At 41.9% G+C, this 16,345-nt stretch overlaps 1 pseudogene; it reads left to right on the top strand.

Moving 5' to 3' along the window:
- Positions 1–1,679: 1,679 nt before the first annotated feature.
- LOC127210192 (ubiquitin-60S ribosomal protein L40-like) lies at positions 1,680–2,146 on the top strand (annotated as a pseudogene).
- The last annotated feature ends 14,199 nt before the right edge of the window (positions 2,147–16,345 follow it).

Raw genomic sequence — 16,345 nt, 5'->3', positions numbered from 1 at the left:
CAAAGGTGCATCTATGTAGTGGGATGTATCTTTCTTATGGCAAACTGCATCTGGACTCTTTGAATAGCCTGAGTGAGTAGGTACATAAAACACTTGTAGCTTCATTGGCCCCATAACATGGAGTTAGTGATGCCTCATTCTGTCTTTAGTCATTTTGGGAGGCTGATTTGTCACAGCAGTGAGTGGAGATGAAAGTGGAATCTGCTGGTAACCCTGGAGTGTTCTTATCCTTTTTATTCTTAGGTTTCAGGGCACATCACCCCCAAGATCACACAGACCATGAGAAACCATAAATTGCTTCTCTTATTAACCACTGCATTGACGGTAAATCCTTTCACTTCCCTTTAGCTGTCTACCACAAAGTATTCTCATTTTTAAATGAAATTTCGTATCTATGATGGAACTTGTCACTTGTGAAGGGACCTGTAACAGGAAGAGAACACTCCAAGGTGCTTTGACCATGAAAGATTCTTACCTTTACCAATATGGCAGCCTTTGTTTACAGACCTTCCCTCCTTTTTCCTAATGCCCAGTTACCTTCCATAGTGGGCTGCCTTAAGCTTCAGTCATTTGGCCCTCCTCATAATCCTTACCATAAGAATTATTTTTGTCATTAACTTGAATAATAAAAATCATTTTGCAGTCCAGCCAAAGGACCTAGGAATTAGGAGCAGACTAATCTTTCCAATCCCTGCCTTTCCTGCTCTTAAAGATACAGAAGTAATGCCCCACATTTTGTTTGTTTTTGTCAGTTTAACTACTTGCTGTAAACAAGTTCATCCAGGTCCACTGATAAGCTCAGTTCGAAAGATCTCACGTGAAAGGTGGGTGGCAGGGAGCAAGTGCCTGCTATAGAGCCTTCTGTGCCACCTCCCAGGAATGCCCAGCCAATGAACAGGCCTCCATAGGGGCCAGGGAGGGGGAGTACTGTATCTCTGAGCCTGCTGTGACAGTTGTCACAGAAGTTGCCATTGCAAGTGCGTAGGGGAGATCTCTGGATTCCTGCCCCCAGGTGGCTTGCTCAGAAGAAAAAATATGGGAATTGCTTCAGTTGCTTTTCTTCTGCAAGTGAGGCTGAGCAATGAACTAGATTCCTTTCTGCCTAGTTCAGGTTGCTAGATTCTGCATTATTTTAACTTTTGTCTCTTCTGTGTATGGTGTTCTGCCTGCAAGTATGTCTGTGGATCGTGTGAGTGCAGCACCTAAGGAGGTCAGAAGAAGACATTGGGACCCCTGGGACTTGGAGTTAGAGATAGTTGTGAGCAGTCATGTGGGTACTGAGAGTTGAACCCAAATTCTTTGCAAGGAGAGCCAGAGTTCTAAATGGCTGAGCTATTTCTCCAGACCCAGTTGCTCATTATTTGTGAACTGCATATGTACTACAAAACCCAGAGTGACGATAAAGGAACCATGTTTGTCATGAGTCAGGCCCTGCAACAGGTAAGACAGGCTCTAGTTTATGACACACAGGCCTAGACTGTGAGCTGGTCTCCTCATTCAACCCTCTGCAAACTGCTGGGAAGCTATAGCATCCCATCACACAGGAGCTCAGTTAAGTGTGTTGCAAGTTCCCACAAAATATCAGAACCATATATTCTGGAACTAGAGGTAAATTTGCATTGGATAATGGGGTCTGATCAATTACAATGCTGTTCCATAAGATACATATTTGAAATGAGGCAGCTGAGCGGCAGACGCCAACATGCAGATCTTCGTGAAGACCCTGATGGGCAAGACCATCACCCTTGAGGTCGAGCCCAGTGATACCATCGAGAATGTCAAGGCCAAGATCTAAGACAAGGAAGGTATCCCACCTGACCAGCAGAGGCTGATATTCGCCGGCAAGCAGCGGGAGGATGGCCACACCCTGTCTGACTACAACATCCAGAAAGAGTTCACCTTGCACCTGGTGCTGCGCCTGCGTGGTGGCATCATCGAGCCGTCCCTTCGTCAGCTGGCCCAGAAGTACAACTGTGACAAGATGATCTGCCACAAGTACTACGCACGTCTGCACCCCCATGCAGTCAACTGCCGCAAGAAGAAGTGCGGCCACACCAACAACCTGTGCCCCAAGAAGAAGGTCAAATAAAGCTGGGGCCATACCTAACCTGTCACCCTGGGACCGAATAAAGTCCCCTTCCATTGACTGGAAAAAAAAAAGATACATATTTGAAATGGATGTCTTGAACATAAACCTGCAAATTTTCAGACTCCTTTACTGAAGATCCATCATAATACTTGGTATTAAGGATAGCCAGCACAGTTGTGTCCACTAGACAGCCACAAGTCTCAGGTAGAAAGGACGCAGAAAGAAACAGTCACCTTTCAAACAGTCCCTGAAGCAGAGATCTGTGTGACAGTCATCCTTGTTACAGATATATTAAACACATGCACGTCTCTCGAAAGCCAGTGGTGTGCTTTCTCTCTTGTCTTATGAAAGGCGGATCAAGAATGAAGACTGCATTGTAAGCAAACCATATTTAGTATTCATCCCTGCCTTTCTTTAAGCAGACAACTGAATGCCTTGCAAGCAGCCCGTGCCATGCTGAGAAGCCCCGTAGAGGAGAGGTAGCTCCAGGCCTGTATCCTGGGGATGTTTGGTATGGGACAAAAAGCAAAATAAAATAACAGAAAGTAAGGTATTAAAGATCAAAGAAGGGTCTGGAAGTCTGTGGGCAGGCTGTGGCAGAAAGAAGATTACTAACTCTGTCTAGTTGCTTTGGAGGTGGTCTTATCTAAAGTGTACTTTTGTGGGTCATGTGTAGTCTGTGTCATGCAAAGTCTAGAAAATTATGAGGACATTGATTAATTTGAACTTCTTGATCTTTTTGGCATTAATCACTGAGCCCTAAGCTTATTAGTGGCATTATGTCATTAAAATGTCTGTAGTTTTAATTTTTTAATTAATTTTTAATGTTTCCTGTATTTACATTGTTTCCATCCATCTTTCTTCCCCACAACTCCTCCTCTGTTCTATCCTACTCTCTCCCAAATTGATAACTTCTTCTTTATTATTACTGTTAGTCCATGTCTCTCCCTGTCTCTGTTTTTCTGTTTCTCTCTCTCTCTTCCTGTGTCTATGTGGTATGTGTGTGTGTGTGTGTGTGTGTGTGTGTGTGTGTGTGTGTGTGTGTGTGTGTACTTTTCTGCAGAGCCCATTTAGTCTTGTTTGTATGTGTATGTGTTTAACACTGGCCCTAGGACTGGATAATGTCCAAGGGACTCACTCCTGGAGATGACTGATTTGCCCTCTCTGAACAGTCATTGATTGCTTGTAGTTCTTCATCTTGGGTTGGGACCTTGTGAGAGTTCCCCCAGCTCTGAATTGGAATGCCAATTTATATTTATCCTTTGTTTCCACATTGATAACCAGCTTCGTTGGTTATTGCTCAACTGACTCCCTGCTGAGTGCCCCCTCTTCCTTGCTCCCCAGACATATCTGCAGGCCCTCCAGCTATCCCAACGCCTTTGAATAGTCCATCTCCTGAACCACTACCCTTTATGCATTCTCACAGATTTTCACAATGTCTTTTCCCAGGCCGGATACTAATAATTAATAAACTGATAATTTTGGCTTTGGAAACGACCAAGTGTCTTATGACATGTGGAGGAGCTTGTTCACAAGGTGATGAAATAAAACAAGAAGTTATGAGATCTTGAAATAAAAAACCAATGGGATTAGGGGAGAGTCTTTTGAAGGGACTAAAACACACAGCTCATGTTCCAGCATTAGTAAGAGGCTGCTTACATAGAGTGGGAATTTAAAAGGAACATGAAATTTGGAGAGTATAGAATTTAGGTACTGTGGGGGTCACCATCTGTATGTCAGAAGGGCAGTGTGGCCTCTGGTCAGAGTAGAAAGAGGCATGTTTGTTAAGTGCATATACACAAACTCAATGTCCCTAATAGTTGTGTGTGTGTGTGTGGGGGGGGGTAACAGTGTGAAGTAGAGGCCAGTATCTCATATATCCTAGGATGTCCTTAAATTCTTTGTGTATGAAAATGACGTTGAGTTCCAGTGCTGGGATTACAGGCATGTACCACTACGTCTACTTTAATGGGCATCATCCAAGAGCTTCACGCATGCTAGGCAAGCACTTTACCAACTTAGCTGCATCCACAGCCTTCTGCATCCCTCGTTCTAAATGTTTAGGTCCAGAAGGCTTTTCTAGTTCAGCTTTGAAATACTTACATATGTATAATGCGATATCTTGGGTGTGGGCATCAATTCTAAACATGTAATTGGTCTCATAGAAGCCCTGTGTACACCTCATGAACTTGGTGGGATACTTTAGGACACCTGTGCTCTGACCTTGATTCTTCATGCAAGATCAGGTGTGAAAGTGTTGGAGTTTGTCGTGTTTCAGATTCATGTTTTCATGTCATGTTCAACTTGTATTTCATGAGAAAAATTCAACAACAGATAGTTGCAAATGCAAAGAAGAAAATCACAGGTGTGCTTACACATCATGTAGTCAGATCTCAGATAATTCAGGCATATCCAGACCTCGAGAATTTCTATGCTTGTTGCTGCTCTTTCCTTAGTTTGGCCAGGAATAATATTCTAGAAGGAAATAGAAGGAAACACAGATTGTGGTTACTGAGATGTCAGCTAATCTATAGATCGCAACTCAAGACCTTAAAACTCTATGTAAGGGTTTCCTGTCCTAAGGATGTGATTCATTTGGGAAAATAAATGGAACAGTGATCTTGCAGCACTAATTATGTGAGTTAGCTCTATAATTACCATAAAATTATAAGTTACAGTAATTTTCAGTGCTCCACCAGGGAAAATGAAGTTATTCTGAATTATAATGGCAAATTAGAAGGTATCATATAAAAACATGGAATTGCACAAGCAATTTGGGTCACTATGATATGTGGTCTGTCCTGAGATATATCCTTTTCATTATCTGATTAAATAAAAATCACAGCCACATCCTTAGGCTGACTCCTTCCGAAAGTGGAGCCCATGATGGAACTCTGGTGGTGACACGACTATCAAGCGTCAGTACTTAAGGACCCAGTCCTTCACCAGGAGAATTTACACACAGTGTGATACTGGACAAAGAGATGACCTTGCTAACCTGTGCAATAGTTTTCACTGGCAAGGGCATAGGTTATAACTGCTATGCATCTCCTTTCAATCAGATGATTTCTGAAGACTGCAGGCACAGACTGCAGAGGGAGAAAGAGAGAGCGTGCACAACAAGCAATCAGACAGAGAACTCCTTGACATCTATCTAATCCTACCACACATTAACATTGGTCTGCATCAGAATCCAGCTTTCAAGAGAGGTGTGTGCCTCAGCAGGAGGAGAGCCCTTGACACTTGAGTCTTGGAGGGGCTATCTGCTCTTGAGTTTTAAATTCTTTATGTGCTATTTGGAGATGACATTTCCTTTTCATGGAGATTTGAAAAAGTAAGTTAAATACAGGTCTTGGACTTGCTTGATTGGAGTTACCTCAAAATATTTTATATTATTTCTGGTTTGTGAGGGGTGTTGTTTCTCTAATTTCTTTCTCAGCCCATTTATCATTTGTATACAGGAGGGCTACTGATTTTTTAAGTTAACTTTATATCTAGCTACTTTGCTGAAGATGTTTATCAGCTATAGGAGTTCTATGGCAGAATTTTTGGGGTCACTTATGTATACTAGCATATCAACTGAGAATAGTGATAATTTGACTTTTTTGCCATACAACAAGGATGCTTGCTCAACTATGTTCATAGTAGCTTTACTCATAATAGCCACAAACTGGAAACAACCCAGATGTCCCTCAATCTGAGAATGGATAAAGAAAATGTGATACATTGATACAATTAAATACTTTTCATCTATTAAAAACAAAGAAATCATGCAATTTTCAGGCAAATGGGTGGAACTAGAAAAGATCATCCTGAGTGAGGTAACCCAGACCCAAAAGACACACATGGTATGTACTCACCTATAAGTGAATATTAGCTATATAGTACAGGATATCCATGCTAAAATTCATAGACCCAAAGAAGCTAAGTAACAAAGAGGTTGCTTGAATCCCACTCAGAAGGGGAAATAGAATAGACATCGGAAAGAGATGAAGAGGGAACTAGGTGGCAGAGGATGTGGAGAGTGAAACAAAGGGGATCAGATGTGGGCAGAGTGGAGGGTGGGAAACAAGATGGCTGGGAGAGAAGAGGGAAACCAAGGAGGGAGGGCTTCTCTGAGACAAGCTGGAGCTCTGCGACTAGGTAGGCTCCTATGAGGAGATGGGGTTGACTCTAGCTGAAACACCTAACTGTGAGAAACACAGAAACTAGAAAGTCTACCTCCTAGCCAGGCAAGACTTCCAGTGGAGGGAAAAGGACACCAACCCATCTACAAAGCCTTTGACCCAACATTTACCTTGCCTATAAGTAGTGCAGGGATTAAGATGGAGCAGAGCTTGAGGGAATGGTCAACCAATGACTAGTCTAATCTGAGACCCACCCCATAGGAAAGAGCCAACCCCACAGGGACTTACAGAGACCAAAGCACCAACCAAAAAGCATGCATGGGCTGTACCTAGGCCCCCTACACAGATGTAACTGATGGTCATCTTAGTCTTCATGAGGGTTCCCTAAAAAGTAGAGTGGGGGATGTCCATGACATGTACTCTGTTGCCTGCTTTTGGATCACTTTCCCCTAACTGAGCCGCCTTGTCCAGCCTCAGTGGAAAGGGATGTGCTTAGTTGTGATGCATTTTGATGTGCTGGGATGGGTTTGTTCAGGGGAGGGTGGCTCCTCTTTTCTCAGGAGAGGGGAGGGAGGAAAGGGAAGAAAGGGTGAGTCTGAGTGGAAAGGAGTATTATTGGGATGTAAAGAATAAATAAATAAATTTGATAAAAAGGGAAAAAGTAAATTACAATATGCGAAATGCCGGAAATGCACCCTATTTCTCAAGCAATTTTTAGTAAGAGTCACCATCGGCTATGGTGGTACATACCTGTAATCACAGTATTCAGGAGGCTGAGGCAGCAGGCTCCCCAGTTCAGTGCCAGCCTAGGTTACATAGCAAAACCTTTGTATCATGAGAAATTATCATACCATATGCTCTATCCAAATACTTTTCTATAAGAACTGGGGATTACATTGGCACTTTTCCCTCAGTAAAATGGCAGCACAGGCAGTACCAGAAAGACCACAACACCGAAAGGCTTCTTTACCTGTTGGAACAGATTTTGGCTTCTCAAAGACATCCCCAGCGAATGTTCTTCCTAGCATCCTGGGGAACAAATCAATAATGAAGGTCAAAGGATTGTGTGTTGAGCTGTCCTACAGGGCACTGTTTGCCCCTCCTCCCCACACCCACTGCATTGTCCCCATGCTAAGGAAACCTCACTGATGAAATGGACATTGAGACTTTCACAAGATGTACACAGTGACACATCCCAATACAAAACTGTGCCACGTGTCACTCTTCTGTTCCGAATAGAATCTGGTATTTACCTGTCTTCAGGAAGCAGCATTTTGGAAATCTGAGGATTATTCCTGATCTGATCAAATGTGCTGAGTTTTTAAAACAGAAGATACGATCAGATGTCAAAAATCAACTACTTCAGTTTAAAACCGAAGATAAGTATTTGCAGAAACTATTTATGTAGTGTGATTCCTCAGGTCCCCATAGAGCATGGTGGGCATGTGACCAGTTATTAACACAATAAAGTGAGGATGCCTTCCATGTGTCTCATCTGGACGTGGAGTTGGAGAAAGAAGTTCCCCTTACACAAGGAGCTATTGGCGATTCCTAGCTGCTGGGAAGGAAACGTGAGGTTTCTCTAAGAGCTCAGCCCCGGGTAAACGGGTAAATCAACTAAGCGCCCGTGGAAGGCCATGTAGCCTAGAGTATTTGGTAGCACAAGTTGTTGTTGTTGTTGTTTTTTTTTTAGGGAGAAAATGACACAAAGTTTAGTGGCAAGAGGAGAGAGCTGGCTCTGTGAAGAGTTGGGCCTGGGAGCTTGAATATGATCCGAACCCGTCAAACAAAGTTCTCAAATAATTATTTTTTCTATAAAGAAAAGAAGGCCTATCTCTTTCCTTCCCTCATACCTTCATCTTCTCTTTTCAGAGGCAGCCTGTGCTGGCAATGAGGACGTACAACATGGCAGAGTCTTCTCGTGGAAAGGACCTGGGACTCTGGTCATCCTGTCAGTGAGCGTGATTTCCAAATACCATCCTGTGCTCAACCGTGAACCAAAAATACATTTATATCCTAGCTTGAAACCAACACAAGAGATGTAGGTGATGGTTTTAACAGAATGCTAATTTTATTATGTTTTTCTCTGTAGCAGAAATATTGGATGACTTAAAGAACACTGTAAGAATTTTCTTCTTTTTAGAGGAGGAAGAAAAAAAATCAACTCTAATCCCTGGCTTTGGTGATTTCAAATAAAAAACTTTGAAGTAGCACTCAATTTTAATCTCACTCCATTCACTTATGGAAATTCTGGGCAAAAAGTTTAGACTTTATTATCTTTTTTTATCTCAAAACTTTTTATTTTAAACATACTACAAAACCATCCTAATGCAAACAAAATGAAGTTTATGGACCAATATTTTTGCTTCTCATTTCTGGAGGGTTTTTAAAGACTTAATTATCTTACAGATATGAAATGTATAAAAATTAGCCTGTAATCCTCATTGGTGGTGAATATTCTGTGATGGGTATAGAAGCAGGCTTAAAATAAATACACATGCCAATGGGTGTTCTAGAAACTGCACATCTTATAGACTCAAAAAAATCCTATGAAATGTCAAATCACTACTAAGTAAAAACACATCAGTCTCACAGTAGTTACTTAGTCACACATTATACTGGGATAAAATAAAACTTTCATTCTGCCTCATTCCTTCCATTAGTCCTCTCAAATTTCTTTAAATAATAGATGCTTCAATTACTAATTTTCATACTTATTTTAGAGTTTTCTACAGGTTATCCCTATACCAATAATTACTAGACGTTAAGAAGAAGTGGAGGAAGAAGTGGCTTGCAACCCCTTGTGTGTATGTCCTACATATGCAGTATTTGTGGTCTAAATTGATGGTAAACCTTTCATATATTATGTTTTATCCATGTAACATATACAATCTATCAACCACCAAAACTAGTGAATTATAAATGTTGGGATTTGAAACTTTCCTTCTGCAAGACCCATTGTCACTCCACAACCTAGCAGAATCAAGATTGAAAATGGATTATCTACAGAAAGGAAAGTTTCAAGTGTCCTCGTAGAAAGATGAAGTTAGTCTGTGTTTCTGCCTAGACTTTCTCCTCACTAAAGGCATGCACTCAGAACCAGTCTGCAATCTGAACAGTGAAATGGATTCATTATAGAACTTAGGGTTGGGAATAGAGAGATGGCTAACACTAAGGTCACTTCCTGCCAATACATAAGACTCAGGATTGGTTCCCAGCTCCTATGTCAGGTGGCCCACAGCCACTTGTAACTCCACTTCCAGGATACCTGATGTCCTCTTCTGACTTCCACAGACACTAGGCACAGTCAGGATGTGTTTACATATGTGCAAGTACTCACACATATAGATAGAATAAAAGAAAAATTAAAAGAATAATACTTAGAGTCCTTTCCCCTCGGAAATTTCCTTGGCCATGGTAATCTGTCAAAAAAAAAAAAAAAAAAAAAAAAAAAAAAAAGAATGCAACATATTCATGCAGCTAAATAATTGCATAAAATTGATTGGCTCTATGTGTGAAACCATTAATGTTTTTTAAAACTCCAGATGTTCTCTTGTACCAAAAGGCCTGAAACCAGCTATACCACTGGCCCTCCATGAGAAACAAGGCATGTATTGATTAAGTCCTATGTCCTATAAGGTTAAGACTGAAGTAATTGCTCTGAGGTATGCATATTAGGTTAAGTTATAAAAGTAAAACAAATATCCACCTATATTATTATTGGCTCAAATGTAGTTATTGTTACAGTGATAAAATTATATGTGCGTGTGAACGTGTGCACATGTGCGAGCATATGCACAACTGTAAGCATGAGAACATCCCTGACTTTGGCAGCTAAATTAAAGCGTTCCTATTTGCAACCACAGGAACGGACCCTATTTTCTCTATAAATAGTAAGAGTGTTTCCCCAGGGAGCACAAGAACGTTCAGCACATTTCAGAAAAATGTTAAACTGCATGTTATATCTTGCATTTTTAAATGACATCTTCCTGTGGGGCAAAGCCTTCCCTGTGGGGGAAAATTTTTTTTTAATGCCTCATTTTAGAAAACGTTGTAATTTTCTCCCAAGTTTGCAGATCTCTCTTTCCCCTGTGCTCACTTTTCTTTGATGGAAAAGTTCCCCTCCGTGACATTGCCTGGGAGGCTTATAAGTTCAGATATTCAACAATGGTGGCTATCCTTGCGACTCTCGTCCATGTCCTGATCCCAGGCAGGGAGGCAGTGTGGGCTGAGCTAAGACTCTTGCTTTCAGACAGAGTACTTGCTGTTGGCAATGGGCTTGGGCTGGCTCACTGACTACAGGAGCAGGGGTGTTGTAATGAGCTTACGCTCCCTCTAACGTGCCCTGTGTTGTTCAGATCAAACCATTCACATTCTTGATGCTGTGGTTACTATCCATGCAGACTCTTTCATGGGACTCTCTTTTAGCAAGTTTCCAGCATTGCCCTGCCCACGTATAAGAGGCCAGGACAGAACCACACTGGAGTGTATGTATTTCTTGAAAGCAAACACAGACAGGCAGAGATGTGAGGAGGTGGTTTCTGTCCTCTTATTCTCCCAGATTTAACCATATAAAGGGGGAAGTCACCGTGCAATTTCTTTCTAATCTCATCGGTATCTCCATCAGCACAGCGAACACTCCCAAGATGGCACTCAAGATGCCATTCAGCTTTGCAATCAATGTGGTTAAGGGCACCTGCCACCAAACCAGAAGGCTTGAGTGTTATCCTGGGACCCACAGAGAACTCAGTCATCTGAACCCTGTACTGACATCCCTTCCCAACCCCCACCCCCCACACACACAAAAAAAATCAATCAATACATGAATGTTAAAAATAGAATCGCTACATCCCTCCCAAACTGGAAACCCGCTTTTCTGAAGAAAGGCTTAAATTACATTCTACCAAGCAGACACATCATATTTTGATATCTTAAGAAAAAAAAAGCTTGCTTGTAGAGTAACAAATTCCCATGTAGAATTTCCATATATTTTGATTGATTCTCACACTTGCCACCATGACTCTTCCTTATTTCCCTCTTTACTCCCAGTGCTTCTCCTTTGTTCACTTGTCTCCCCCAACAAACCCAACTTAAAGAAAACCTCTTGTTTTCCAGTCTCATGGGCCCATTTCTAGATTCCTGGGTCTCCCCCCCTCAATTATCTCCACACGGATACACATTTCTACAGTTGAAGGCTACATACAATTCATTTTTGAGAGAGAACATACAGCTTTCGCCTTTTTGACCTTGGGCTGCCTCACTCAATCTAATATCTTGCAGCTACATCCGCGTTCCTGAAAATTTTACTATTCTGTTTTCATGGCCAAAGAAAATCACCTTGTGTCCTTTCATTGACTGTTCATTTCTTGATAGACATCTAGTCTGATTCTGCTTCCTGGCTCTTGTGAAAGGAGTAGCAGTGAACATGGTTACACAAGTGTCACTGGGTGGGATACTGCTGGCCATGGGGATATCCTAATTTAAGTGTTTTTGAGAAACCTCCATGTTCTCCACTCTCACTGGAAACATCTCCAAATCTGAAGAAAATACATTTAAATAATGTCATTTAATCCCATGTGCTCTTTATGACCATGTTTCATAAGAAACTCACTATAAAACTTACTACTTGATCAACTCTTTGTCTTTCAGAAATCGCATTTGCATGTATTTGAGTGTCAAGAAATAGTATTAAATTTTTAATGCATTACACTGTTAACAGGAACATATGAAGGAGGTCCACGAAGCTATGAGTGTTTATAATGTCTACTGGGAGGAGGAGCATGTGGTGAGGTGAGTTCACTCTTTTCTCGGTAGCAACTCTGATGATTTCACTAACTTAGCAAGGGTCACACTTCAGAGGTTGTCACTCTCATTGATCTGACAAAAGTGAAGGAATGTAGATTCTTCTATCATCTCACTAAACCCTGGCTTACTTCTTCCAGATTTACAATATCTGCAGAACAAGAATGCTGTCACTCACATAGTCATTATTTCAACTCAGTCAGACTGCACTGCACAGGAGCAATTTTGGCCCCTCTCTCAGTCGTTCTTTCTTTTTCTGTTAATATTACCAATTTTTCCAAAAATCCACCTTGTTGCACTTTCAACTGCATGGCTTTCCTGCCCTGATCGCTACACTGTGGTTCCAGCAGGGCATTTCACACAGAAATGAGGTCACTATATGGACGTAAAGACATACATTCAGTTTCACAGAAAGATCTTCCTGATGGGTTTGTTAGCTGGTACAACACATGGTGGGGGTGGATCAGAGCAGTGTGGAGAGTCTGCTAAAGGCAAATCCATATCAAAAGTGGCAAAATGTAGGAGAAAATCAGATTTGTTCCTCAGGTTCATAAATCCTTTTCTTTCTTATTTCTAAAGCCAAGGTGTAGAGTGTCCTATTTTTGTAGCTGAAAACCATCTCACATTGATGATGCAATAGACACAACAGAATAGACAAACATGCAGACACAGAGAGAAGAAGCTATCTGGGCTACTGTGTGATGTTACCAGCAACATTATCTACAGCCATATATAGATACCACCAGATTGGATTCAGGTTGTCACATGCTAAGGACAAAGTGACCTATTCTTGAATATTCAACCTGAGCCAGGGAGGCTGAAAAGATCTTCCTGCAGAGGAAGCAGAGATTAACACTTGGTGTGTTGCTGCTCATGCTTGATTGGCTTCAGATAGCATTTCGAGTAGGTAGCCTCAGTTGAAACTAGACAACAGCACACACAGAAGGAGTTGCTTCTAACTTCCCAATGCAAGCAACAGTGACTGGAATTCACTGCTATAACCCCACCATTCAAATGCCCTGGCCAGCCAGCATCAGATCTCAGGTCACATCACAGACCCTCCACTACTAACTCAAGCAGCTGTTCATCTATCAGCTCAGGCACACATGATTAAAATGACCTCAGCCACCAACCAGCCAGAGTGCTCCAAGTCTCTACCACTAGAGTTCCCTGGAGGCCAGAGTTCCTTAATTGTCAATAATTCTGTAGCAGAGTGCTCCACACAAATATATTGCTCCAGACACATTTATCCATTATAAAATGCATGTTTGCCACTGTAAAATTTTTTAAATCATACTCGTGGCTATATATTTCCACAGTGTTCTTACATTTATAAAGAACATTTCATGCAATATTTGGAGGCAGTACTGACAGGTATGGTAGAGCACAATGCGTAGGAAATAATAAAACCCCAACCACCTGTTTAATCTGAGTGCGGGTGGAGTCTCACACGGCAACGTTTTAGAGTCCCATGGCTCAGTGGAGGAAAAGCATGCAGCTTTGCTTTGTTGGCAGTTCTGGGGAAAGGAAAATTAACCTCGGAGAATAAAAGTGATGATTAGCTGCAGCATGACCGAGCAGCTCTACCACTAAACAGATGTATTTATGGAGCAGTAAATGCAACAAGAAAGCTTATAAATTCACCCGGATTATAAAAGCAACTTCCACAATAGACTCCAGAATTGGTACACTATAAAACAAAGCATTAGATCAAATACCATAATGTAAGAGGGGCCCCAGGTGGAGGAGAAATTCCTATCCGAACACTGAATTTAGTTAAACCCCACAATAAAAGTTGGAGAAAGACTTTTTCCCCCTGACTTGTGGCCAGCGACCTCTGACTTCTGAGATAATGTGATGACCGACCCTGAAGAAGGTCACCTTGCTTCCTTCAGTGTGATTCTTTGGCACCCTGTACCACTGGTCAGCTGTGGACTAGTAAAGTCTAGAAAACTGGACCCAGAGAATTATGCATGAGTCAAGATTACCTAAGGGGGTGGAGGAGTGGCTGAAACAGGTTGCTTGAAGTCACTTCAGAATTATCAAAGTCAAAATAGAGATCTAAAAACTTGCAGTTTCAACAGCTTTCTTGGTGATGAAGAAGATGCTTTTCTAGGCATCACAAACTAGGAATGGTTTGGCTGCATGGCATAGGCAGAGCCCGGCATGTGAGAGCACATGGCTGACTTGCTGTTTAACATATTGTGTGGAAGATCACCTGAGTTCTTTTTACTCAACAGCTCAAAGAAGTGTGGATGTTCTTCATCTGGCATCTGGTTGTCATGCATCAAGTAACCATAAGAAGTCTTTGCAGAAGTGTGCTGTTGTGGTGTTGACAAGGTCAGTTTTTTATGTACCATGATGTGTAGAGGAAAAGTAACCTTGCTCCTCATGCTGGTGAATCCGTCAGTCTGTCCTCTAAACCCTAGGTGAATAAGTTTTTGAACAAGAACCCTAAGTTCCTTTTGTTTGATAAAACACGAAAGTATAGTGGCACAAACAGGAGGGTTCATAAAACAAGAACTATCTGCAATACTGCTTGTTGTCATTGGCAAAGTGGGTTGGTGACACTGGAGGTACTAAGGGATAAATCTCCGATTCTCACATTCTTAAAGACACACTGAATGATTTCTACAAAAGTTCTTGGCTCCATGGTGCTGGCTAGTTTCTTAGAAGGGAAAGTTAAACAGGCTTGTTAAATGTGTTGCCCAGTGTTATTTTTTTTTTTTTTTTACAACTTTGAGAAAGTAGAATTCAATCTAAGTAATTAGTTCTACCATGTACGTGGAAAGCACATTTGTCAACAAAACAAACAAACAAACAAAACCCAAAACCCAAAAATCCAAACAAACTTGGAAAACCACAGACCGAGTGCAGTGGCCGTAGGAAGAGCATGAAGACACACAAGGGCCATGCTCGGAACCATATGCCGAACTGGCTTTCAGCTGTGACCTGCTGATGTGAGGCAGTTTGCACACAATCTTTGTCAACCCAGAGTTGGGTTATATAACTATCTGCCCTGGGACTCTTCAGGCAGCGCACAGCTGACCCAAAGAGCAGAAGGTATTCCCCATACGACGCCTTCTCCCAAACTTTCAAACCCATGAGCAAATAGGCCTGTTTACAGGCAACCCACAGGAGCCCGTGCAAATCTGGCCTCTAGGAGTCTGCACTGCACAGCTACATCGTAGAATGCGAAGATCTATTAAAATGTGGGTGGAACTTCTAAAGCTCTGGCATACGATTTTAATGGGTGATGTTCAACTTCCTGTTGTGGAACATGTGAAGCCACTCTCTTCCTGAACGTGTCTTCTGTCTCTCCTTAGCTCTGTGAGAAGACAGGAATGTGCTGGGACTGTCTTTCTTTGGTTCCCTCAGGCATGGTGTTAGATGTGGTCAGAGAGGCAAGGTCTGGAGTCTTGACCAGGTTGGATGTCTGAGGAGATGCTCTCAACAGACACCAAGTGAAGCTGTCTCAGCTGAGAGTCATCTGTGCCTTTCTGTCCAAGGGATAACGCACCTTTCCCAAAGGCTCTGATAACCTTTGATGAATTTAAGGGAAAAGAAGATGTGAGTAGCAGGAATAGTCAGGAGCCTCCACCCCTACCAAGGGCTCTTGCTGGATTTGGGCAATGTCATTTTCCACATATTCTGTTTATTTCAGAATCTGCTCATCTTCAAAAGGCCAAGTTTCAAAACCCTATTGCAGCAGCATGTGGAATAGGGTTGCTGTAGCTGTCTTTAGAATCTCTAATCTGTCAGAGTGCTAGTTGGAAGTAGACAGATGGAGTGTCTTGTAGCTAATTAGGAAAATAAACACTTATCTCACACACTCACAGACACACACACACACACACACACATACACACACAGAGCACACTCACAACCTGGGCATTCTGTGAAAGTGTTTTTCCTTCACTTGAGATACTAAGTTAGTTGCCATTGCTCCATACTTACTGTTTCTTCAACCAAAATCTGGAGTCTGAGGTCAATCACTGTGATAAAAATAGGGAATGGGAAACATTTGGCTAAATCTAGTGCCTGTTGATGACAAATCTCTCAATGAAAGTGAAATCAATAGACCTCAGTATAGATAAGCCAGAGTTTGAATGGTGTCCAGTCTCTGTCTCTGTCTCTCTCTCTGTGTTTATTTCTCTGTTTCTCTCTGTGTGTGTCTCTGTCTCTGTCTGTCTGTCTCTCTCTCTCTCTCTCTCTCTCTCTCTCTCTCTCTCTCTCTCACACACACACACACACACACACACATGGAGGGGCTTAAAGAGGAGAGCAGACCTCTCCACTAGGATATGGCAAGACAAGAAATATGGCT

The sequence above is a fragment of the Acomys russatus genome, chromosome 27 (assembly GCF_903995435.1).
Source record: "Acomys russatus chromosome 27, mAcoRus1.1, whole genome shotgun sequence".
NCBI lineage: Eukaryota > Metazoa > Chordata > Mammalia > Rodentia > Muridae > Acomys > Acomys russatus.
This window is presented reverse-complemented; position numbering and strand designations above follow the sequence as displayed.